The sequence below is a fragment of the Rhincodon typus genome, unplaced genomic scaffold (genome assembly GCF_021869965.1).
Source record: "Rhincodon typus isolate 14 unplaced genomic scaffold, sRhiTyp1.1 hic_rhity00001256, whole genome shotgun sequence".
In the NCBI taxonomy this organism is placed as follows: domain Eukaryota; kingdom Metazoa; phylum Chordata; class Chondrichthyes; order Orectolobiformes; family Rhincodontidae; genus Rhincodon; species Rhincodon typus.
The window spans coordinates 1-7453 of NW_025966894.1; the positions used below are offsets into that span (position 1 = coordinate 1).

General features: G+C 43.8%; 1 long non-coding RNA gene across 1 annotated transcript; it reads left to right on the forward strand.

Moving 5' to 3' along the window:
- The first annotated feature begins 398 nt into the window (after nt 1-398).
- LOC125481210 lies at nt 399-6575 on the forward strand. The gene is made up of 2 exons (XR_007261251.1): nt 399-926; nt 3489-6575. It is a non-coding gene; the product is annotated as an uncharacterized LOC125481210 (long non-coding RNA).
- The last annotated feature ends 878 nt before the right edge of the window (nt 6576-7453 follow it).

Below are 7453 nucleotides of genomic sequence, written 5' to 3' on the forward strand. Positions count from 1 at the left end.
AATGGTATCAATGTGGATTTCACAAGTTTCAAAATCTCCCCTCCCCCCACCGCATCCCAAAACCAGTCCAACTCGTCCCTGCCTCCCTAACCTGTTCTTCCTCCCACCTATCCCCTCCTCCCACCCCAAGCCGCACCTCCATCTCCTACCGACCAACCTCATCCCGCCCCCTTGACCTGTCCGTCCTCCCTGGACTGACCTATCCCCTTCCTAACTCCCTACCTACACTCACCTTTCCTGGCCCCATCCCCGCCTCTTCGACCTGTTTGTTTCCTCTCCACCTATCCTCTCCTCTATCCCTCTTCTATCCGCCTCCCACTCTCTCCCTATTTATTTCAAAACCCCCTTCCCCTCCCCCTTTTCTGATGAAGGGTCTAGGCCCGAAACGTCAGCCTCTCTGCTCCTATGATGCTGCTTGGCCTGCTGTGTTCATCCAGCCCTGCACCTTGTTGTCTCATGAAGAAAGAGGCCACCGTTTTAGCAGGCAAATAAATGTGTAAAGCTGAGAGAGCAAATGATGGTAAATTTAAGATACGTATTTGAACCAACATTTGCAAAGCAGGCACCCTCCCTGGATTCACTCCCTCTCCCTTCAGTTGCTGCAAGTGAACAGTTTCTCCACCCCACCACCCAGGGGGAGACATTGCTTTACTCCCAGATGTTGCACAAGCGGAGGAGGTTTCACTGGGAGGACAATATCTGCATTGTGACGTCCCGGGGCTGAAGCAGCCAATAGGAATTGCTGTGTTCGGTGGTGACGTTCTCGGGTTTCAGGCGCGTGGACGTGGGAGTGCCGCCCCCACCCATTGTTCCCCGACTGCAGTCAAGGTTTCCAGGGCAACCAGCTGGCGGCTCGGGCCAGAGCGAGAAGCTGCTCGGGGATCTGCCCCTCCCCCTCCCTCCGGCGGCAATTGCTGAATCAGAAGGTGAACATGATCAGCCTTTGACTGTTTTGTCTGTTTATGGTTTGTATGTTCTGTCTGTGGGGAAAGATATGGAGCATGTGGAAACAAAGAGGGAAGACCATGGAGGAATTTGAAAATGAGGATGGGAATTTTAAAATTGAGGCGGGGCTATACAGGGGGCCTTATATTGCTTTTATATGTCTGTTGATGTGATGTGGGCAGTGCTGCCTGGATCAGCATTTATTGCCCATCTCGGGTGCTCTGGAGAAAGAGCTGCTGTGGACCATGTCTATAATCTTTGCCTAATACAGTGGGGACTGGGCAAGTCAGAGTTTCTGGGATAACAAGGTGTAGAGCTGGATGAACACAGCAGGCCAAGCAGCATCAGAGGAGCAGGTTCTACTGGACCTGCAGCCTGTCAATTTAGGATGGGTAAATCATGTTTGACAAATCTAAAGGTTTTTTTTTGAAAATGTAACTGGTAGAACCGGTGGATGGGGTCATTTGGATTTTCTCAAAGCTTTTGATAAAGTCCCACTTAAGAGGTTAGTGTGCAAAATCAAAATGCATAAGATTGTTGGGAATTTACTGGTGTGGATTGCGAATTGGTTAGCAGCCAGAAAACAGTAGAAATAAATTATCTTTTTCAGAGTCTAAGGCTTTGACAATTAGGACACCACAAGGATCAGTACCCTCGGACCTCAGTTATTCAAAGTATACATCAATGATTTGGATGAGCGAATCCAATGTAATATTTCTAGGTTTGTTGACACAAAAGTAGGGGGATTGTGAGTGAGCAGGACATAGAGACTTCAGAGTAATTTAGACAATTTGAGTGAGTAGCAAATGCATGGCAGATGCAGTATCAGTGTGAAGTTATCCACTTTGGTACCAAATTCAGAATGGCAGAGTATAATTCAAGTGGTGGTCGATTTGGAAATGTTAATGTACAAAGGGACCTGGGTGTGCTTGTACACCAGTCATTCAATGCAAGCTTGTAGGTGCAGCAAGCAATTAGGAAGGCAAATGGAACTTTCTCCTTCATTTCAAGAGGGTTTGAGTACAGGAACAAGGTGGCCTTACAGCAGCTGTGTAGGGTTTTGTGAGGCCACATCTGAAATCTATGAGCAAGTTTGGTCTCCATAACAAAGATTCTTGCAATATTCTTGCTGCAGGCAAACAGCAATCTCTTGTATTGGTAAATGAGGGACAAAAGTTATCACTGACCATGAATCAAGAGGAGGCTCCAGTTGCTGTCTTTGTTTTAAGTCAGATTTGGAGATGATGTCACTTGTTGACAACACCTTAAAGCATTTTCCACAGTAGGAAGTGGGTGATGTTGCCTCACTCCTGCTTCATTTCCCTCTTGCAGAACAACACAGAGTCTGAGGCACTGTTTGGTTTAGGCACACCCACTGCAGGGCTCACCTCCCCACCCCACCACCTCCCCCTGCTACACACACTAAGAAAGGGATGATGTGGATAAAGTAATCCAAGAGGTGTAGTGTGAAATATAAGACAAAATAGAGAGATGACGTGTTAGAGGAGCTGGAATCATTGAAAGTGGATGAGTCACCAGGCCCAGATAAATAGTTCCCTGGAATGTTGAAGGAAATAGCAGATGCTGTGAGGATTATTTTTCAATCTTCACTTGACTCAGGTGAGGTGCCAAGGGGCTGGAGGAATGCAAATGTGGTGTTGTTTAAAACAGGTACAAAGGAAATGCCACACAACTATAGGCCAGTCAGTCTTACTTTGGTGGTGGGCAAATTGTAAGAATCAATCCTGTGAGATCAGAGAAACTGTCAGTTAGAAATGCATGAACTTGTCTGGGATAGTCAGCATTGCTTTGATGAGGGAAGGTCATACTTAACAAATTTGATTGAATTCTTTGAGGAATTGTTAAGGAGTCTCAATGTGGGTAGTGAAATGGATGTTGTCTTCATGGATTTTGTTAGGATATTTGACAAGGTCACACATGGCAAACTGGTCAAAAGTAAAAACTCATGGAATACATGGTAATGTGTCGAATTGGATCCTCTGTTTCCAGTGCTTCTGACGTCTTTTCAGTTGCAAGCTCCAGCAGGAGACTATAATATTGGAAGCAGTGAAATTGTTTCAGAGCTGAGCATTATGGTATTCAGCAAATTTGAGCTGATAGTGCTGTGTTCTGTTATCTGTGAGAGATTGCATGGTCCAGGGCTGATGTGGCTCCTTTAATCTGGATCTGAATTCATGTTCACCATTGCTCTATTTCATCTCTACCCTCCCAGATCTCCTCTCTGCAATTGTCTAACTTCTTCTGTCCCTGATAATGGTTGTATTTTAGCTCTGTTTTGTGTTTTACTGTTACATCTGCTAATTGTGCCTAAATTAGGCTTCCACCCCTGCCTATCCCCTGACCGTGTGCTTTTGACTTACCAACTTGATGTTCCAACAGAATTGTTAATAGTCAGAAATTGTTTTTAGTGCACTGCTATCAACTTCTACTCTGCAAATTGCAAGATTCATCCAGTTCACATTTCATAACCTACCATTTTGATTTTGTGGTTTCTGTCTCACTCTTTGTTACGTCCAAATCAGTTTAACACGATTTTTAGAAGAGGAGACTTTGCAGTTAACAAACTGAAACCAAACGTTACTCAGGATCTGAGAGAGTTACCAAACGTATCACAACCTGAATACTACGGCATGTTGGACATGGAAGGAGAAAGCACCATTCCCAGCGGGCAGAAACTAGTTCTGTTTTTGGGGAAGGCTTCAATCAATCATCTGGCCTATCAGAATGTAAACACACTCATAATGATTAGAAGCCGTGGAGATGAGGGGATTGTGGTAAAGACTTCTTTCATCTATCAATGCTGAAAAATCATCAGCATCGTCACACCAGGAAGAGGCCATTCACCTGTTTTGAGTGTGGAGAGGGATTCACTCAATCATCCACCCTGCTAACACTTCTGATGAAGGGTCTACGCCCGAAATGTCAGCCTTCCTGCTCCTATGATGCTGCTTGGCCTGCTGTGTTCATCCATCTCTGCACCTTGTTATCTCAGATTCTCCAGCATCTGCAGTTCCTACTATCTCTGACATACCAGAGTGTTCACACTGGCAAGAGGCTATTCACCCTCAGAGTGTGGGAAGAGATTTATCGATTCATCAAACCTGGTGACACACCAGCAAGTTCACACTGATGAGTGACCTTTTAAATGCCCAATCTGAAGAAAGTGCTATGAAAGGTCTGGGGCACTAATGCTCCATCAGTGTACTCACACTGACAAGAGACTGTTTGGGTGTTCTGACTGCCAGGCAGCATTTAGGTGATCATCTTGCCTCACTGCATACCATCAAGTTCGCACTAGGGAGAAGCCCTTTACCTGCTCTGACTGTGGGAAGGGAAGTCAGTCAGTCATCCCAGCACATTCACACTGTGGAGTGACCATTCACCTGCTCCAGCTGTGGGAAGGGAGTCACACAGGTATCATATCTGCTGAGTGACCAGAGAGTTCACAAGAAACTGCAGTGATTGGATTTTACTATTAACCACGTTCATTGTGGTCTGTTTCTGCTGATATTAATAACCACCTGCTCAGGTATATGTTAATGTAGATAAACATCAAATAAACCAGTTTTGTGTAAAACAGTGTTTCATCTTCTTATTGTCTCTAACACAGGGGATTCCCTTTTGAATTGCTGTCCTACTTCCCTCCATCCTCACCTTTTAACAAGAAGTATGAGAAGCTCCGTTGTCACTGAGATGAAGACAGTCCGATCAGCTGCCTCTGCCCGGACTGGGAAAATTGCTCTGGAAATCTCAGTGATCTGATTTGCCACCAATGTATTTACTCACAAAGGAAAGACCATTCAGGTGCTCTCACTGTAGGACTGGCCTCCGGCAATCATCTGCCTCACTGTACACCAGTGAGTTTACACGATAGGGAGGCTGTTCACTTGCTCTGAGCATGAGAAGATTCACTCAGACAGCCTACCTTCTGAGACACCAACAAGTTCATTAGTGACTGCAGGAGTTGGATTTCCTGTTAATCAAATGCTGAACACATTCATTTTCTCATTTGGTCTTTTTCTACTGATGTTAATAAATTCCAGAAGTTTTAAATGCAAATAATCAGAATGAAAACTCACATGAGTTAGCATAGTGTTAAACCCAGTGTGTTGAGTCTTTTTCATACCTCAAACACAAGTGAGTCCCTTTTGAAGGCTCTCCCTCTTTCTTCTAATGACACGGGTGAGATGTTCCAGGAGCTGAGACCCCACTACAAATAAGAAAATCTGATCGGTGCCTCCGCTGCTCCTATCCCTTCCACTAGCTCATTGGGTCAAGCAGCTTGTCAAGTTCTTCCTTGACCCCAGATCCCCAGCTTTCTCCAGTTTCTCTCCTGTCAGAGCTTGTCTTGTCCATGAGACCCATGTTTGTTCCACTGACCTATTCTCACTAAACATATTTGCTGATATTGTTAAAGGTTAACTCTCCCTTAAAATTTCATATTCCCAATCCTTTTTAAAAAAAGACTGGATTCCACGGTATTTGCAAAGACTTGAACTTGGTGTTCACCAAAGAGCTGTCCTTGGTCCCTCCTATTTCTCACCTACACATTGCCACTTTTTAACATCATCCAAAAGCACTGTGTCAGTTTTTACATGGTCACTGATAACTACCAGCTCTAGCTCACCATCAGCCCTGTCCATTCCTCTACTGTTATTCAATGATTCCACACCTAATACTGGACAAGCTGAAAAGTCCTCCAGGGAAACATTTGGAAGAACAATCCATTGTCTTCAGTTACTGCTACACATTCCATTCTCAAACCCCTGAATCTGTCCCTCTTCCCTGAGAGTAAGGCTGAACCACACTGTTCATAGTCTCAGTCACAGGTTTGACATGAAGATGAATTTTCAACCACAAAACCACACTTTCACTCACACCGGATATTCCAATCTCCATAAAGTCAGCCATCTCCACCCCAGCCCAGCTCATCAGCTGCTGAAACCCTTGTCTGTGCCTGTGTTAAACTTGATAATTATAATGCATTCCTGATCAGCTCACATTCACCCCAGCCCCGTGTGGAAATGTGAGATCTCTCAAAATCTCTGTTCTGCAATTCCTGTTCACATTCCCTCTAAACTGTGTGAGTGCAGTCAGTCCAAGCTTAAGTGGTCTGACTGAGGCATTGACTTCCAATTTTGGAAGTCATGAGCATGCACCATCCCTGGAGGCCTGCACAACCAGAATGAAAATTAGAGGAAATTCTGGTCCTGTTCACCCAACACCCTCTTTGTTCCCTGAGAGTGTTACTGCTCATTTCCTTTTCTGCGTTGAACTCTGAGGTCTGTATGCAGCAGCAGCAATGCTTGCTCGTGGGATCTTGGTGCTTCACTGGATCTTTTTTTACCTGTCCTTGCAGTGAATCTGTTAATCTTGGCCCCACACACTGTTGCTCCTCCCTAGGCTGAAATCCAAATGTTAGAGCATTTATACAATTTCATTCCTCCACTCCAGTCTCTTCCTTCCCTCTATCTTGTCTGCTTTGAATTCTCCACACATTGTGTGCAGGAACAGACTGAAATCAATGAGATAATGTTTTTAGTGGGGTCATGGGAACCGTGAAGAATGTAGAAGAATTAACTGAATTACTGTTCATTTTCAACTCATTTTACCTTTCTTCAGTTTAAATGTGTCGAGTATGGAAGAAACGCTTTAAAGTTTCAAAATTTGCAGGTGTGAAGGTAGGAAAATTGAATAAATCCTTTTGCACTCTTGAAATGTCAGAACTATCTGTCTCCTTGTTTGTCTGTGGTGCTGTGTGACCAAGTTAATCTCTTTCTATAATTATTTGGTGGATTTCCTCCCCTGGTTTGATTACACCCATAATAAGTAATAAGGACATAAATAGATGCAAGACTAGATATAGTAAATTTTACTTATTTTAAGTAAAGTAATTAGTTTTTAAAGCCCAATCAGGTGGCAGGGAAGGTGATGTGCTGTGACTTCAGGATGTGGAAACTCCTGGAGACTGGTGTGGTCCCAGACTGACATATCCTCAATAAGTGTCTTGGCTAGAGGAACCTCAGCTCATTATCATTGAACTCGACGCTGTAATACAAACACTACAAAATATCAGGGAGAAAGTTACGTGGACAGTTTGTTCCAGGTGATAGTCACAGCTCATAGGTATTCTCTTCTTATTTGGTCCATGGTTAGGGGCGTGAAAATATGATTCCACGTAAGGCAGGTTTGGGGATTTTCTTACGTTTCTAAGAACAGCATTTGAAATCTAAATACAGGTAAGTGTGACACTATTGAGAAACTGGGTTTGACTGTAGCAGTATAGTGGCAGACCTTCAAGAAGACATTTACTAACTCTTAGCAACAATGTATCCTAGTCAGAAAGTGACTAAATAATGAAGTTAAGAATACTTTCAAATTTAAAGAAACACTGCTCAAATTTACGAAGGTTAGTGGTAGGTCAGAAGATTGCACAAATTTGAGTGAACAGCAAAGAATGATTATAAAGAACAGGAAGAAAGTAGAG